General features: G+C 46.2%; 8 non-coding genes across 8 annotated transcripts; 1 reads left to right on the top strand and 7 right to left on the bottom strand.

The window, feature by feature from the left end:
• Positions 1 to 1,146: 1,146 nt before the first annotated feature.
• trnal-caa (transfer RNA leucine (anticodon CAA)) lies at positions 1,147 to 1,261 on the bottom strand. Its single transcript has 2 exons — positions 1,224 to 1,261; positions 1,147 to 1,192 (listed from the first exon to the last, which is right to left on the bottom strand). It is a non-coding gene; the product is annotated as a tRNA-Leu (tRNA).
• A 1,210-nt stretch (positions 1,262 to 2,471) lies between these two features.
• Positions 2,472 to 2,586, bottom strand: trnal-caa (transfer RNA leucine (anticodon CAA)). The gene is made up of 2 exons: positions 2,549 to 2,586; positions 2,472 to 2,517 (listed from the first exon to the last, which is right to left on the bottom strand). It is a non-coding gene; the product is annotated as a tRNA-Leu (tRNA).
• A 1,372-nt stretch (positions 2,587 to 3,958) lies between these two features.
• Positions 3,959 to 4,073, bottom strand: trnal-caa (transfer RNA leucine (anticodon CAA)). The gene is made up of 2 exons: positions 4,036 to 4,073; positions 3,959 to 4,004 (listed from the first exon to the last, which is right to left on the bottom strand). It is a non-coding gene; the product is annotated as a tRNA-Leu (tRNA).
• Positions 4,074 to 5,346: 1,273 nt separating this feature from the next.
• On the bottom strand, positions 5,347 to 5,461 carry trnal-caa (transfer RNA leucine (anticodon CAA)). The gene is made up of 2 exons: positions 5,424 to 5,461; positions 5,347 to 5,392 (listed from the first exon to the last, which is right to left on the bottom strand). It is a non-coding gene; the product is annotated as a tRNA-Leu (tRNA).
• Positions 5,462 to 6,573: 1,112 nt separating this feature from the next.
• trnal-caa (transfer RNA leucine (anticodon CAA)) lies at positions 6,574 to 6,688 on the bottom strand. Its single transcript has 2 exons — positions 6,651 to 6,688; positions 6,574 to 6,619 (listed from the first exon to the last, which is right to left on the bottom strand). It is a non-coding gene; the product is annotated as a tRNA-Leu (tRNA).
• Positions 6,689 to 8,051: 1,363 nt separating this feature from the next.
• trnal-caa (transfer RNA leucine (anticodon CAA)) lies at positions 8,052 to 8,166 on the bottom strand. Its single transcript has 2 exons — positions 8,129 to 8,166; positions 8,052 to 8,097 (listed from the first exon to the last, which is right to left on the bottom strand). It is a non-coding gene; the product is annotated as a tRNA-Leu (tRNA).
• A 1,234-nt stretch (positions 8,167 to 9,400) lies between these two features.
• trnai-aau (transfer RNA isoleucine (anticodon AAU)) lies at positions 9,401 to 9,474 on the bottom strand. The gene has a single exon. It is a non-coding gene; the product is annotated as a tRNA-Ile (tRNA).
• A 6,036-nt stretch (positions 9,475 to 15,510) lies between these two features.
• On the top strand, positions 15,511 to 15,601 carry trnar-ucu (transfer RNA arginine (anticodon UCU)). Its single transcript is given in 2 exon segments — positions 15,511 to 15,547; positions 15,566 to 15,601. It is a non-coding gene; the product is annotated as a tRNA-Arg (tRNA).
• The last annotated feature ends 1,892 nt before the right edge of the window (positions 15,602 to 17,493 follow it).

Raw genomic sequence — 17,493 nt, 5'->3', positions numbered from 1 at the left:
GGTGCTGGGCTGTGAGCACAGGTCCCACTAGAGGATGACGGGCCCTCATGCTACCCTCATAGAGTCTGTTTCCTCCTGTTCCTCCTCGCACAAAGAAGCAGATACTGGTCCTTCTGGTTCTTCTGATAGCACGTATGGATGTGACATCCTGGAGGAGCTGGACTTCCTACTCTACATTAATTGGGCTGCAGGGAGCACCTCATAATACCAGTAGTGACAAGGACACTAGCAAAAGGCAAAACTAGAGAAGAATCAGTCAGGAAGGATAAGGAGAGAGCAATCGTCCGTGGCCACCACCTGCAAAACCATTCCCTTATTGGGGTGGTCTTGCTGTTTCCTCTCTCCGGTGCACCTGCTGTCACTTTCATTTGCACCAAAAAAGGAGACAGTGATTCACAACCGCTTAGGCTTCCTAACTGTACAGATTAATATGCCTGAAGTGTAACTGACTTGGTGTTATGCTGTGATGATTACTTGTTCCCTTATTTTTTTGAGTGGTGTATTATAGAAGATAGCCTTGAGAATGAGGCCATAGAATTGCGGGATTCCGTGACTTTCAACACTTATGAAACCGAGTCGAGGTGACGAAAAGCTAAATGTTTGGTTGGCAACATGGCTTAGATGTGCCATTCATGACACTTGTGTTGATTCTTGAAGCCATTGGCTTTGCTTCCCTCTCCAAGTCTGTGTAATTAAGAATTGGCAGGAGCCCACGAGTTGAAACAATCAGAGGACAGAATGCAAATGAAGTGTTCTGAGAAAAGCAAAGCAGAGAAAGGACATTTTCCCGTGTGCATGTAGATGACCGACTTTGACACGGCTTGATGAAGTCTTGAGGATCCTACCACTGCTTAAGTGCACTACTACGCTTGCCTTCAGGGAGTGTCGTCTATAACTTTCAAAAAATAGGACTCGAACTAGGCAGACGAGCACCTTGGATTGGCCTGGGTCGATGTGAGGATCGAACCCAAGATCTTGTAGTTATTAACGCCATGCTCTAACCAACTCAGCTAACCAGCCAGCAAAAGCAATCTCTCTGCCAGGCATTTGCTCATGTTTATGTAAAATGGCTGCAAAATGCATTACACACAAGTGTGAAAAGAACACTTTTGCAATTCCTAGCATTGGTGATGCTATAAACCAATCTGTCAGAAGTGGGATTTGAACCCACGCCTCCATCAGGAGACCAGAAAACCCTTCTACACTCTTCAAGGGAACAACACCTTGAGTCTGGCGCCTTAGACCGCTCGGCCATTCTGACAGGAGGTACGTGTCCACCGGGAGATTAAATAGTGCTGAAGAAAACTGCGGGGACACTTAAATCACACATCGGATCTCCGTGATCGAAGTCTAGGAAACCTCAAAATCTTCACCGTACATTGCAAAATTCGTAACTCTCCCACCTTCATGCTTTTGAGACTGTACTGGGAGACACAGCAAACTTTCTTCAAGCGCCACGTATGGATGTGCCATACTGGAGGAGCTGGACTACCTGTGCAACCTGAATGGGCTGCAGGGAGTGCCTCATATTACCAGTAGTTACAAGGACACTAGCAAAAGGCAAAACGAGAGAAGAATCAGTCAGGAAGGATAAGGAGAGAGCAATCGTCTGTGGCCACCACCTGCAAAACCATTCCCTTTTTGGGGTTGTCCTGCTGTTGCCTCTCTCCGGTGCACCTGCTGTCACTTTCATTTGCACCAAAAATGGAGACAGTGATTCACAACCGCTTAGGCTTCCTAACTGTAAAGATTGATATGCCTGAAGTGTATCTGACTTGGTGTTATGCTGTGATGATTACTTGTTCCCTTATTTTTTTGAGTGGTGTATTATAGAAGATAGCCTTGAGAATGAGGCCACAGAATTGCAGGATTCCGTGATTTTCAACACTTATGAAACCGAGTCGAGGTGACGAAAAGCTAAATGTTTGGTTGGCAACATGGCTTAGATGTGCAATTCATGAAACTTGCGTTGATTCTTGAAGCCATTGGCTTTGCTTCCCTCTCAAATTCTGTGTAATAAGGAATTGGTAGGAGCCCACGAGTTGAAACAATGAGAGGACAGAATGCAAATGAAGTGTTCTGAGAAAAGCAAAGCAGAGAAAGGATATTTTCCCGTGTGCATGTAGATTGCCGACTTTGACACGGCTTGATGAAGTCTTGTGGATCCTACCACTGCTTAAGTGCACTACTACGCTTGCCTTCAGGGAGTGTCGTCTATAACTTTCAAAAAATAGGACTCGTACTAGACAGACGAGCACCTTGGATTGGCCTTGGTCAATGTGAGGATCGAACCCAAGACCTTGTAGTTATTAACGCCATGCTCTAACCAACTCAGCTAACCAGCCAGCAAAAGCAATCTCTCTGCCAGGCATTTGCTCATGTTTATGTAAAATGGCTGCAAAATGCATTACACACAAGTGTGAAAAGAACACTTTTGCAATTCCTAGCATTGGTGATGCTATAAATCAATCTGTCAGAAGTGGGATTTGAACCCACGCCTCCATCAGGAGACCAGAAAACCCTTCTACACTCTTCGAGGGAACAACACCTTGAGTCTGGCGCCTTAGACCACTCGGCCATTCTGACAGGATGTACATGTCCACCGGGAGATTATATAGTGCTCAAGAAAACTGCGGGGACACTTAAATCACACATCGGATCTCCGTGATCGAAGTCTAGGAAACCTCAAAATCTTCACCGTACATTGCAAAATTCGTAACTCTCCCACCTTCATGTTTTTGAGACTGTACTGGGAGACACAGCAAACTTTCTTCAAGCGCCACGTATGGATGTGCCATACTGGAGGAGCTGGACTACCTGTGCAACCTGAATGGGCTGCAGGGAGCGCCTCATATTACCAGTAGTGACAAGGACACTAGCAAAAGGCAAAACGAGAGAAGAATCAGTCAGGAAGGATAAGGAGAGAGCAATCGTCAGACGGCATGTATGGATGTGCCATACTGGAGGAGCTGGACTACCTGTGCAACCTGAATGGACTGCAGGGAGCGCCTCATATTACCAGTAGTGACAAGGACACTAGCAAAAGGCAAAACTAGAGAAGAATCAGTCGGGAAGGATAAGGAGAGAGCAATCGTCTGTGGCCACCACCTGCAAAACCATTCCCTTTTTGGGGTTGTCTTGCTGTTGCCTCTCTCCGGTGCACCTGCTGTCACTTTCATTTGCACCAAAAATGGAGACAGTGATTCACAACCGCTTAGGCTTCCTAACTGTAAAGAATGATATGCCTGAAGTGTATCTGACTTGGTGTTATGCTGTGATGATTACTTGTTCCCTTATTTTTTTGAGAGGTGTATTATAAATGATAGCCTTGAGAATGAGGCCACAGAATTGCAGGATTCCTTGACTTTCAACACATTATGAAACCGAGTCGAGGTGACGAAAAGCTAAATGTTTGGTTGGCAACATGGCTTAGATGTGCCATTCATGAAACTTGCGTTGATTCTTGAAGCCATTGGCTTTGCTTCCCTCTCCAAGTCTGTGTAATTAAGAATTGGCAGGAGCCCACGAGTTGAAACAATCAGAGGACAGAATGCAAATGAAGTGTTCTGAGAAAAGCAAAGCAGAGAAAGAACATTTTCCCGTGTGCATGTAGATGGCCGACTTTGACACGGCTTGATGAAGTCTTGTGGATCCTACCACTGCTTAAGTGCACTACTACGCTTGCCGTCAGGAAGTGTTGTCTATAACTTTCAAATAATAGGACTCGTATTAGACAGACAAGCACCTTGGATTGGCCTTGGTCGATGTGAGGATCGAACCCAAGACCTTGTAGTTATTAACGCCATGCTCTAACCAACTGAGCTAACCAGCCAGCAAAAGCAATCTCTCTGCCAGGCATTTGCTCATGTTTATGTAAAATGGCTGCAAAATGCATTTCACACAAGTGTGAAAAGAACACTTTTGCAGTTCCTAGCATTGGTGATGCTATAAATCAATCTGTCAGAAGTGGGATTTGAACCCACGCCTCCATCAGGAGACCAGAAAACCCTTCTACACTCTTCGAGGGAACAACACCTTGAGTCTGGCGCCTTAGACCACTCGGCCATTCTGACAGGATGTACGTGTCCACCGGGAGATTATATAGTGCTCAAGAAAACTGCGGGGACACTTAAATCACACATCGGATCTCCGTGATCGAAGTCTAGGAAACCTCAAAATCTTCACCGTACATTGCAAAATTCATAACTCTCCCACCTTCATGCTTTTGAGACTGTACTGGGAGACACAGCAAACTTTCTTCAAGCGCCACGTATGGATGTGCCATACTGGAGGAGCTGGACTACCTGTGCAACCTGAATGGGCTGCAGGGAGCGCCTCATGTTACCAGTAGTGACAAGGACACTAGCAAAAGGCAAAACGAGAGAAGAATCAGTCAGGAAGGATAAGGAGAGAGCAATCGTCAGACGGCATGTATGGATGTGCCATACTGGAGGAGCTGGACTACCTGTGCAACCTGAATGGGCTGCAGGGAGCGCCTCATAATACCAGTAGTGACAAGGACACTAGCAAAAGGCAAAACTAGAGAAGAATCAGTCGGGAAGGATAAGGAGAGAGCAATCGTCTGTGGCCACCACCTGCAAAACCATTCCCTTTTTGGGGTTGTCTTGCTGTTGCCTCTCTCCGGTGCACCTGCTGTCACTTTCATTTGCACCAAAAATGGAGACAGTGATTCACAACCGCTTAGGCTTCCTAACTGTAAAGATCGATATGCCAGAATTGCTGGATTCCGTGACTTTCAACACTTATGAAACCGAGTCGAGGTGACCAACAGCTAAATGTCTGGTTGGCAACATGGCTTAGATGTGCCATTCATGAAACTTGCGTTGATTCTTGAAGCCATTGGCTTTGATTCCCTCTCCAAGTCTGTGTAATTAGGATTTGGCAGGAGCCCACGAGTTGAAACAATCAGAGGACAGAATGCAAATGAAGTGTTCTGAGAAAAGCAAAGCAGAGAAAGGACATTTTCCCGTGTGCATGTAGATGGGCGACTTTGACACGGCTTGATGAAGTCTTGTGGATCCTACCACTGCTTAAGTGCACTACTACGCTTGCCGTCAGGAAGTGTCGTCTATAACTTTCAAATAATAGGACTCGTATTAGACAGACAAGCACCTTGGATTGGCCTTGGTCGATGTGAGGATCGAACCCAAGACCTTGTAGTTATTAACGCCATGCTCTAACCAACTGAGCTAACCAGCCAGCAAAAACAATCTCTCTGCCAGGCATTTGCTCATGTTTATGTAAAATGGCTGCAAAATGCATTTCACACAAGTGTGAAAAGAACACTTTTGCAGTTCCTAGCATTGGTGATGCTATAAATCAATCTGTCAGAAGTGGGATTTGAACCCACGCCTCCATCAGGAGACCAGAAAACCCTTCTACACTCTTCGAGGGAACAACACCTTGAGTCTGGCGCCTTAGACCACTCGGCCATTCTGACAGGATGTACGTGTCCACCGGGAGATTATATAGTGCTCAAGAAAACTGCGGGGACACTTAAATCACACATCGGATCTCCGTGATCGAAGTCTAGGAAACCTCAAAATCTTCACCGTACATTGCAAAATTCATAACTCTCCCACCTTCATGCTTTTGAGACTGTACTGGGAGACACAGCAAACTTTCTTCAAGCGCCACGTATGGATGTGCCATACTGGAGGAGCTGGACTACCTGTGCAACCTGAATGGGCTGCAGGGAGCGCCTCATAATACCAGTAGTGACAAGGACACTAGCAAAAGGCAAAACTAGAGAAGAATCAGTCGGGAAGGATAAGGAGAGAGCAATCGTCTGTGGCCATCACCTGCAAAACCATTCCCTTTTTGGGGTTGTCTTGCTGTTGCCTCTCTCCGGTGCACCTGCTGTCACTTTCATTTGCACCAAAAATGGAGACAGTGATTCACAACCGCTTAGGCTTCCTAACTGTAAAGATCGATATGCCAGAATTGCTGGATTCCGTGACTTTCAACACTTATGAAACCGAGTCGAGGTGACCAACAGCTAAATGTCTGGTTGGCAACATGGCTTAGATGTGCCATTCATGAAACTTGCGTTGATTCTTGAAGCCATTGGCTTTGATTCCCTCTCCAAGTCTGTGTAATTAGGATTTGGCAGGAGCCCACGAGTTGAAACAATCAGAGGACAGAATGCAAATGAAGTGTTCTGAGAAAAGCAAAGCAGAGAAAGGACATTTTCCCGTGTGCATGTAGATGGCCGACTTTGACACGGCTTGATGAAGTCTTGTGGATCCTACCACTGCTTAAGTGCACTACTACGCTTGCCGTCAGGAAGTGTTGTCTATAACTTTCAAATAATAGGACTCGTATTAGACAGACAAGCACCTTGGATTGGCCTTGGTCGATGTGAGGATCGAACCCAAGACCTTGTAGTTATTAACGCCATGCTCTAACCAACTGAGCTAACCAGCCAGCAAAAACAATCTCTCTGCCAGGCATTTGCTCATGTTTATATAAAATGGCTGCAAAATGCATTTCACACAAGTGTGAAAAGAATACTTTTGCAGTTCCTAGCATTGGTGATGCTATAAATCAATCTGTCAGAAGTGGGATTTGAACCCACGCCTCCATCAGGAGACCAGAAAACCCTTCTACACTCTTCGAGGGAACAACACCTTGAGTCTGGCGCCTTAGACCACTCGGCCATTCTGACAGGATGTACGTGTCCACCGGGAGATTATATAGTGCTCAAGAAAACTGCGGGGACACTTAAATCACACATCGGATCTCCGTGATCGAAGTCTAGGAAACCTCAAAATCTTCACCGTACATTGCAAAATTCATAACTCTCCCACCTTCATGCTTTTGAGACTGTACTGGGAGACACAGCAAACTTTCTTCAAGCGCCACGTATGGATGTGCCATACTGGAGGAGCTGGACTACCTGTGCAACCTGAATGGGCTGCAGGGAGCGCCTCATATTACCAGTAGTGACAAGGACACTAGCAAAAGGCAAAACGAGAGAAGAATCAGTCAGGAAGGATAAGGAGAGAGCAATCGTCAGACGGCATGTATGGATGTGCCATACTGGAGGAGCTGGACTACCTGTGCAACCTGAATGGGCTGCAGGGAGCGCCTCATAATACCAGTAGTGACAAGGACACTAGCAAAAGGCAAAACTAGAGAAGAATCAGTCGGGAAGGATAAGGAGAGAGCAATCGTCTGTGGCCACCACCTGCAAAACCATTCCCTTTTTGGGGTTGTCTTGCTGTTGCCTCTCTCCGGTGCACCTGCTGTCACTTTCAATTGCACCAAAAATGGAGACAGTGATTCACAACCGCTTAGGCTTCCTAACTGTAAAGATTGATATGCCTGAAGTGTATCTGACTTGGTGTTATGCTGTGATGATTACTTGTTCCCTTATTTTTTTGAGAGGTGTATTATAGAAGATAGCCTTGAGAATGAGGCCACAGAATTGCAGGATTCCGTGATTTTCAACACTTATGAAACCGAGTCGAGGTGACGAAAAGCTAAATGTTTGGTTGGCAACATGGCTTAGATGTGCAATTCATGAAACTTGCGTTGATTCTTGAAGCCATTGGCTTTGCTTCCCTCTCAAATTCTGTGTAATAAGGAATTGGTAGGAGCCCACGAGTTGAAACAATGAGAGGACAGAATGCAAATGAAGTGTTCTGAGAAAAGCAAAGCAGAGAAAGGACATTTTCCCGTGTGCATGTAGATTGCCGACTTTGACACGGCTTGATGAAGTCTTGTGGATCCTACCACTGCTTAAGTGCACTACTACGCTTGCCTTCAGGGAGTGTCGTCTATAACTTTCAAAAAATAGGACTCGTACTAGACAGACGAGCACCTTGGATTGGCCTTGGTCGATGTGAGGATCGAACCCAAGACCTTGTAGTTATTAACGCCATGCTCTAACCAACTCAGCTAACAAAAGCAATCTCTCTGCCAGGCATTTGCTCATGTTTATGTAAAATGGCTGCAGAATGCATTACACACAAGTGTGAAAAGAACACTTTTGCAATTCCTAGCATTGGTGATGCTATAAATCAATCTGTCAGAAGTGGGATTTGAACCCACGCCTCCATCAGGAGACCAGAAAACCCTTCTACACTCTTCGAGAGAACAACACCTTGAGTCTGGCGCCTTAGACCACTCGGCCATTCTGACAGGATGTACGTGTCCACCGGGAGATTATATAGTGCTCAAGAAAACTGCGGGGACACTTAAATCACACATCGGATCTCCGTGATCGAAGACTAGGAAACCTCAAAATCTTCACCGTACATTGCAAAATTCGTAACTCTCCCACCTTCATGCTTTTGAGACTGTACTGGGAGACACAGCAAACTTTCTTCAAGCGCCACGTATGGATGTGCCATACTGGAGGAGCTGGACTACCTGTGCAACCTGAATGGGCTGCAGGGAGCGCCTCATAATACCAGTAGTGACAAGGACACTAGCAAAAGGCAAAACGAGAGAAGAATCAGTCAGGAAGGAAAAGGAGAGAGCAATCGTCAGACGGCATGTATGGATGTGCCATACTGGAGGAGCTGGACTACCTGTGCAACCTGAATGGGCTGCAGGGAGCGCCTCATAATACCAGTAGTGACAAGGACACTAGCAAAAGGCAAAACTAGAGAAGAATCAGTCGGGAAGGATAAGGAGAGAGCAATCGTCAGACGGCACGTATGGATGTGCCATACTGGAGGAGCTGGACTACCTGTGCAAACTGAATGGGCTGCAGGGAGCGCCTCATAATACCAGTAGTGACAAGGACACTAGCAAAAGGCAAAACTAGAGAAGAATCAGTCGGGAAGGATAAGGAGAGAGCAATCGTCTGTGGCCACCACCTGCAAAACCATTCCCTTTTTGGGGTTGTCTTGCTGTTGCCTCTCTCCGGTGCACCTGCTGTCACTTTCATTTGCACCAAAAATGGAGACAGTGATTCACAACCGCTTAGGCTTCCTAACTGTAAAGATCGATATGCCAGAATTGCTGGATTCCGTGACTTTCAACACTTATGAAACCGAGTCGAGGTGACCAACAGCTAAATGTCTGGTTGGCAACATGGCTTAGATGTGCCATTCATGAAACTTGCGTTGATTCTTGAAGCCATTGGCTTTGATTCCCTCTCCAAGTCTGTGTAATTAGGATTTGGCAGGAGCCCACGAGTTGAAACAATCAGAGGACAGAATGCAAATGAAGTGTTCTGAGAAAAGCAAAGCAGAGAAAGGACATTTTCCCGTGTGCATGTAGATGGGCGACTTTGACACGGCTTGATGAAGTCTTGTGGATCCTACCACTGCTTAAGTGCACTACTACGCTTGCCTTCAGGGAGTTTCATCTATAACTTGCAAAAAACATGACTCTTACTGGACGAACGAGCACCTTGGATTGGCATTGGCTGATGTGGGGATTGAACCCAAGATCTTGGCGTTATTAGCACCACGCTGTAACCAACTGAGCTAACCGGCCAGCAAAAGCAATCTATCTGCCAGGCATTTGCTCATGTTTATGTAATATGGCTGCAAAATGCATTACACACAAGTGTGAAAAGAACACTTTTGTAATTCCTAGCATTGGTGATGTTATAAATCAGTGTTTTAGAAGTGGGATTTGAACACACGCCTCCATCCATCCGTCAGACGGCCAGCACTGAAAGCTCAGAAGCCTGCGGTTTGAACCTGGCTTCCGGCGCCTGCCACCGCTGGCTCAAGCCGGAGGAGCACTCCGCCACGGAAGTTGCCGACCTGGTGGCCTTGGAGCAGTTCATCTGCCATCTCCCACGTCCTCACGTCCAACCCGAAGACCTGGAGGAGGTCTCCAGGCTGGCACAGAACCATCATTGCCTGGGACGATGCCACCTTCTGATGCCCGATGGCAGGCACCCTCCCTTCCGTTCCCAAGACCCCGACTGTCCTGGATACCAGCACGTTGCCAAACACCACACCTAAACATGTTTCTCCCCAACCCACTTCCCCTTCTTGCCTTACCCGTCCCAAAAACAAATCTGTCTCCTTAGCTCCTTCTTTTTCTCTCTCTCCCGGCAGTGTGCGGTCCCCTGGAAAAACCACGGTGATGTGCCGGCGTTGCGGGCAGCCTGGACATCGCCCGGCCGGGTGCTCGCTAGTGAAAACTATCTATCTAATATTAAGGATCGTAGGCTCTCATCTGATTTGGCTGGGGCAGGTCACCTGGGTCGTGACAAGACCTTAAGCCGGATAATGGACCGATTCTTCTGGCCAGGCATCAAAAAGGTGGTAGAAAGATGGTGTGCTGCCTGTCCGGAGTGCCAGAAGACCAATGCCAGTGCAGTACCGCGGGCTCCGCTGGTACCGCTGCCTCTCATGGAGATAACATTTGAGCGCATTGGGATGGATTTGATCGGTCCGTTGGAGAAAAGCTCCCCGGGGTATCAATTTGTGCTGGTCATAGTAGACTATGCCACTCGGTACCTGGAGGCAATTCATCTACGGACAATGTCAGCGACTAGGATCGCCGAGGAGCTGTTTAAGGTCTTCACTCGGGTGGGGATCCCAAAGGAAATCCTGACAGATCAGGGCTCTCCATTCATGTCAAGCGTGATGCGAGACCTCTGTAGGCTGCTGGGGATAAAGTCCATCAGGACCTCAATCTATCATCCCCAGACAGACGCCCTAGTGGAGCGCTTTAATAAAACCCTAAAGAACATGATCTGTAAGTTTGTGAGCACAGACGCTCGGGACTGGGACAAGTTATTGCCACCCCTGCTGTTCGCTGTACGCGAGGTGCCCCAGATGTCCACCGGCTTCTCTCCCTTCGAGCTGCTGTACGGGAGGCGGCTGAGGGGCATCCTCGACTTAATAAAGGAGGACTGGGAGGCGACCGCCCCCTCCCAGACCTCTATGGTACAGCACATCCTGCACCTGAGAGATCGGCTATCGGCACTGGGGAAACTTGCACAGTCGCATCTCTTACAGGCCCAGGAGCGACAACAGCGCATGTACAACAGGAGAGCCCGGTTACGATCGTTCACCCAAGGACAAGGTACTGGTGTTATTCCCAAATTCAACATCTAAACTGCTGGCTAAGTGGTAGGAACCCTTTGTGGTCACACGCCGCTTAGGGGATGTTGATTATGAGGTGTGTCGCCCGGATCGTCGGTGGGAAAAGCAGATCTATCATCTGAACATGCTGAAGAAGTGGCGAGAGGAGGAAGCATTGGGTGCTTCTAGTTCCCCCCACAACAAAGAGTCTGAAGCCGCTGTTTCTGAGGTTCGCACTGAACTCAATTTAACAAACGCCCATTTAACAAACGCCCAGAAACAGCAGGTTCGCTCTTTATTGTGCCACTTCCAGCATGTCTTTTCTCACCGACCCGGGCTCACACCTCTCATTGAACACCACATCCACACGGCACTGGACACCTGCGTGCGTGTCAAACCCTATCGCACCCCTTATTACAAAAAGTAGGCTGTCAATGAAGAGGTGCAGAAGATGTTGGAGCTGGGAGTCATTGAAAAGTCACAATCGGAATGGTGTAGCCCTATAGTCTTGGTGCCAAAGCCTGACGGCAGCACTAGATTCTGCGTTGATTATAGGGAGCTCAATGCAGTGTCTAGGTTTGATGCCTATCCGATGCCCCGTGTGGATGAGTTGCTGGATCGGCTGGGCGCTGCTCACGGAAAACCCGGGCAAGTGAACAGTTGGGAGGAGGGAGACCAAGTATCTGGGGTACCTCTTAGGAGGGGGGCAGGTACGGCCAGTCGTTGACAAAGTGACCGCTATTGCCTCCTGTCCGCCTCCTAAGTCCAAAAAGGAAGTTCGGCAGTTTTGGGGGTTTTCCGGGTATTATCGCCAGTTTCTGCCGGACTTTGCCACCCTGGCTTACCCCCTGACCGAAGTGACGGGAAAAGGTGCTCCAGATACGGTCCAGTGGACGGAGCAGTGCCAGGTGGCTTTCCAGGCGATTAAGGACCGCCTCTGCCAACACCCTTTTTTTAAATGCCTTGACTTCTCTCTCCCTTTCATTCTACAGACCGACGCCTCAGAAGTTGGAGTGGGCGCGGTCCTGTCCCAGAGTGTTGGGGGTCAGGAACACCCCGTCCTCTATCTAAGCAAACAATTATCGCCCAGGAGCGTAAATATAGCACCATTGAAAAGGAGTGTCTCGCTATAAAGTGGGCTGTGCCCTGTTTATTTAATCCCTCTCCCTTCCCGACGGAAGCAGCTAACCGACAAGAAGGTGGACTGAGTCTATTACCCCTGTCTGCCCGGAGCACCCCGATTGTGGACACTTTTTGCTTTTGCTTTTGCTTTTGATTTTGTTTTTGTTTTGTATCTCCGCCCTTTTTTGACATACCTGAACTCAATAAAGCCCGGACACAACCGAAACCGGAGACTCTCCCTCTCTCTCTCCCCGTTATTTGTGTCCGGCTTTCACAGTAGGCTATTCAAGAAGGGGGGCTCAAAGATGGCCAGATATAAATGTATCTATTTTATTTTATTTTATTTATTGTGCTTTGTTGGCACAGTGTTTAATGTTCAGTCTTAAATATATATTTTTTAATTGTAGTTTTGTAATTGATTTTGTCTTTGAAAAGCAAGACAAAATAATAAAAAGCACATTTTAGACTATTTAATTTATGCAATGGTGAAAAAATTGTCAAAATAACTGAAATGTAAAAAACAACAAACAAAAAAAAACTATCAAAACAATCTGATGCATTTAAAAGAACAATAACGGTCAATGCATTTGACAAATAAAAAAACCATCAAAACATTCACAAACCAGTGCTATTTAGAAATAATTAATACAATCATTTCCATAATTTCTTTACGTACTGTTGGAAATATACCATCTGGCCCAGGTGATTTGTTTGTTTTTAATTCTGCTAGTCCCTTTACTACCTCCTCCTCATTTATCCTGATCTCTCTTAGGGTTTGACTGGACTGGTTGTTAACCTGTGGCATGTTATCTGTTTTTTCTTTAGTAAAAACCTCAATATCGTCAGCTCAGCATACCTTAGTATAACTTAATATAAGCAACAGAGATGCTGCTGTGAAGGAGTGCAATAGTCTCTATAGCTGCTCTGTCACAGCCACCTCAATAAATACATCAATTCATTAATCATTGTATTGACTTCAACCATTTAAACACATGTAATGTTTTGCTTTATGCTAGGGGTGGCTAACCCTGGTCCTGGATTTGAGCCCCCACCTCCCCAGGGATCTGTATTGGCAAACTGCTGAGCTGATGATATTGACTGCAAAGGGGAATCTCTCTGGAATGGTCCATTATACAGGGGAGCTAAAGACCTCCAGGAAAGCACTAACCTGTGGCCCTGGGGCCCTGGGGTTTGTCTGCCTAACGCTCGTCCTCTGTTCTTTGGGTCTGCACTGGTTCTGGTCCTATCTGACCAACCTGTTCTGAATAGGGCAGTGGTTCTCGACCTGCGGCCCGTCACACATGGAAGTGCGGCCCACGATATGACACCCACATTTAACACTACAAGCGCAGAGCCGGTCAATTTGACCGTTTTGGTTATTCAAATTTGAATTATACTGTGTTCCAAAATACACTGCGCATATACCCATTCGTGACTATTCCTAACTATATGTATTAAACATGCCTACAGCGTTTTAGCTGCATAAACACGAAAATAAATAAGTTATAAACACATTTACCTAGAATAGCCAAAATCGGGTTATTTTGACTGGTCATTTAAATACATAATAAATCAAATATAACACATAATCCTGCCTTCCCTTTACAATAGAGTCAGTCTGGCACTCAAGTGGCGATCTCTACCTGTCTACAATCTTTCATGTGCTTGAAAAACACATGCATTGTACAGCATTACAGGTGTTTTCTTACAAATGTAGTAAGATTGAGTGGATACAGTGATTACCGGCAAATCAACATGGATTTGAAACGGAGATTGAAGAGAGCTCGTTTTGGAAATTGGACAAGTAAAATCATGTTCTGTGAAATTGCAGTGTCTCACCACACAATAAGATGAGTTACAACAACCTCAACTTGAACAGAATTGTAAAACTTTAAATAACGTGTTCAGGTAACCACAAAACATATGTTCTATGAACGTTTTGTTTAATGCGCATGTGCCAAAACCATCACGTCATGATGACATACTACTTTACCGGAGTTGAGACATTTTTTGTATTAATTAGCATGGGATAAAGTTGCTGATCATGCAAGAAAAGATGAAGTAGCCCGCGTTTGAATGATTATAGATGGACTTTGTGGATTGCAAATAATGAAATTAATAAGTACAGTGGGGGAAAAAAGTATTTGATCCCCTGCTGATTTTGTACGTTTGCCCACTGACAATTAAATGATCAGTCTATAGTTTTAATGGTAGGTGTATTTTAGCAGTGAGAGACAGAATAACAACAAGAAAATCCAGAAAAATGCATTTCAAAAGTTATAAATTGATTTGCATGTTAATGAGGGAAATAAGTATTTGACCCCTTCGACTTAGTACTTGGTGGCAAAACCCTTGTTGGCAATCACAGAGGTCAGACGTTTCTTGTAGTTGGCCACCAGGTTTGCACACATCTCAGGAGGGATTTTGTCCCACTCCTCTTTGCAGATCCTCTCCAAGTCATTAAGGGTTCGAGGCTGACGTTTGGTAACTCGAACCTTCAGCTCCCTCCACAGATTTTCTATGGGATTAAGATCTGGAGAACTGGCTAGGCCACCCCTGGACCTTAATGTGCTTCTTTTTGAGCCACTCCTGTGTGTTTTGGGTCATTGTCATGCTGGAATACCCATCCACGAACCATTTTCAATGCCCTGGCTGAGGGAAGGAGGTTCTCACCCAAGATTTGACGGTACATGGCCCCGTCCATCGTCCCTTTGATGCGGTGCAGTTGTCCTGTCCCCTTAGCAGAAAAACACCCCCAAAGCATAATGTTTCCACCTCCATGTTTGATGGTGGGGATGGTGTTCTTGGGGTCATAGGCAGCATTCCTCCTCCTCCAAACACGGCGAGTTGAGTTGATGCCAAAGAGCTCGATTTTGGTCTCATCTGACCACAACACTTTCACCCAGTTCTCCTCTGAATCATTCAGATGTTCATTGGCAAACTTAAGACGGGCCTGTACATGTGCTTTCTTGAGAAGGGGGACCTTGCGATGTTTCCAACCAGCCCCAACGGTCCAGCCACAGACACACACACAAGACAGCCACAAGCACAGACTGCCACAGACACACAGACAGCCACAGATAGACACACAGACAGACACACACACACAGACAGACTGCCACAGACACAAAGACAGCCACAGATAAACAGACAAACACACAGTGTGCCTGACAAATACTTCCCCTCATAGTCAAGTCAACATGAGTCGCATTATCTAAAAGAAGAACCATTCATTTCCTTTCGTCTCAATATCAGCGAGACAGGGATTAAAAAAACACATCTGTAAATGCTACTTGTACAAGCACGCTGAGATGCCCCGTCATCAGTAGGCGTGCAGAACAGTATGGCGATAAATGTGTTGTGGGGCTCTGTGGCGCAATGGATAGCGCGTTGGACTTCTAGTGAAAAGGGCAGTGGTCATTCAAAGGTTGTGGGTTCAAGTCCCACCAGAGTCAGTGCTCACTTCATGAAGCTTACAGCTTGCTGGGCTTCCTTGTGACAGCCAGAGGTATCTTGCAGTCAAGTGCCTCGCTGACGCCTTCACTTCTTACTTTTCTGGAATGCCAACTTTGTCCCAAATCCTTGCTTGACTATCAAGACCTCATACCCTGCTTCTTTTCCTAGCCACTGTCACTGTACCAGTCCCCCTCCGTGTCAGTTGCATCTCCGGGAACAGCTGGATCAGGTGGCCTTGTACTTAAGGCCATGGACTACTAAGCCGTTGTGTTTTGCACACGTGGCTTTCTATCCCACGTGTCGGTTAAAGTGGAGAGTTTCCCCAGCAGCGGCAATGATGACAATAACTAAGGAAGTGACGAGTGCCACAGAGAAGGTGACCTCAGACTACCACTCGGGCTCCACCTCGGTCTAAGAGAGCAGCACCTGGGACGCCCAGCACGCCCCCCCCACCCTGGATCCAGCGATAATATAGAGAGCACAGAATTAAAGCGAGAAAAGTAAATTCGGATACTTGTGAAAGTCTACAGAAGCCCCCGCACTGCGACTGTCTGTTTACTCTGATGGTGCTCAATTCATGTTGCCGTTCTAGATAAGCAGCCTGTGTCATTAATGCTGGCTGAACACGGCTGATCGTGGCACAGAGCGCCAGCAATTGTGAAAAGGCACATTAAATCGGTTATGGTTCCTTTCATCACTTAGCTGGCTTGCCCTGTGTGATAAATGTCTGAGCTTTTATCGAGATCATGTATTCTACAATTTATGACAGTTGAGCAATAACATATAAACTGTTTTGCAGGTGCCTGATTTTGTGTGCCAGCCTGTTCCAGCATGGCAGCAGCTACCCAGGAATAAGTGTGTTCTGTACATAGCGTAGTGCTTTGCCAAACATAGTGCATTGTTTCTCTGACAGCAGATGGTGAAAGTTATCTAATATGTAAACATTGGTACAGGATTAAGTTAGTAACTCAAAGGTGTTGCCCTTTGGGTCAGATTGCAACACAAGTGGAGGATACGCACTAAATTGCAGCCTAGTATATAATTTCCTGGGGGATTGTACGCACCTGGGGAGCCCTGTGAGCACATTCTGCTTCTTATTTTGAAAATGGAAATGGAAAGCTTGTTAAGCTTGTGAAGAGCTCTGTTGAGGTGCACCACTACACAGTTAATATGTTTATGCTGTCAAAGACTCTCCATTTAGCAATCTACACAACATTACTGAGAGGGTATCGAATTTCTGTAGCAAATTAACTGAACCACCAGTTTTTTTTTAAAAAGGACAAATTAATAAAATCGTCTTGAATGGTTCAAAAACTGTACTCCTTGGTTTAAGTACATTTGAAGAAAGTACTAAGAGCAACAGGTGACCAAGTATTGGATGGATATCATATGTATAATCACCAAATATGTATTATCAATAAACAAATGGTTCTTTCATTAGAATATAAAAACGTGACTCTTCAGAGCACCGGTCGGGCTGCAGCCTCGCAGTCCTACACTGCAGTCTGCCTGAACTCCCAGCATAACCTGACCCCGATCGTAGATCCATGCCTGGGGGCATCGAATAAATCACATAATCCTGAAATTGAATCTTATACAAACAAAATGAATAGTTATCCTATTAAAACAGTAATTTTTCATTGGCTTGGAGAGACCTGGTTAAGACCAGACGACACTATTCCATTAGTAGAAGCCTCCCCTATTGACTTCTCTTAATGCCAGAAGGCCCGTACAACAGGCTGTGGGGGGGGCCTAGCCACCATCTACCGCACAGACTACTAAGCCATTTGACAGCTTCACATCTTTTGAAATTCACCAGGTTTAGGCTTAATCCACCTTCAGCTTATAGCTGTTTATAGGCCATCAGGCCCCTATTCCTGTATTATGACCG

Source organism: Amia ocellicauda, chromosome 13 (genome assembly GCF_036373705.1).
Source record: "Amia ocellicauda isolate fAmiCal2 chromosome 13, fAmiCal2.hap1, whole genome shotgun sequence".
Taxonomy (NCBI): Eukaryota; Metazoa; Chordata; class Actinopteri; order Amiiformes; family Amiidae; genus Amia; species Amia ocellicauda.
Note: the sequence above shows the minus strand (reverse complement) of the source record. Positions and strands in the feature narration are given on the sequence as shown.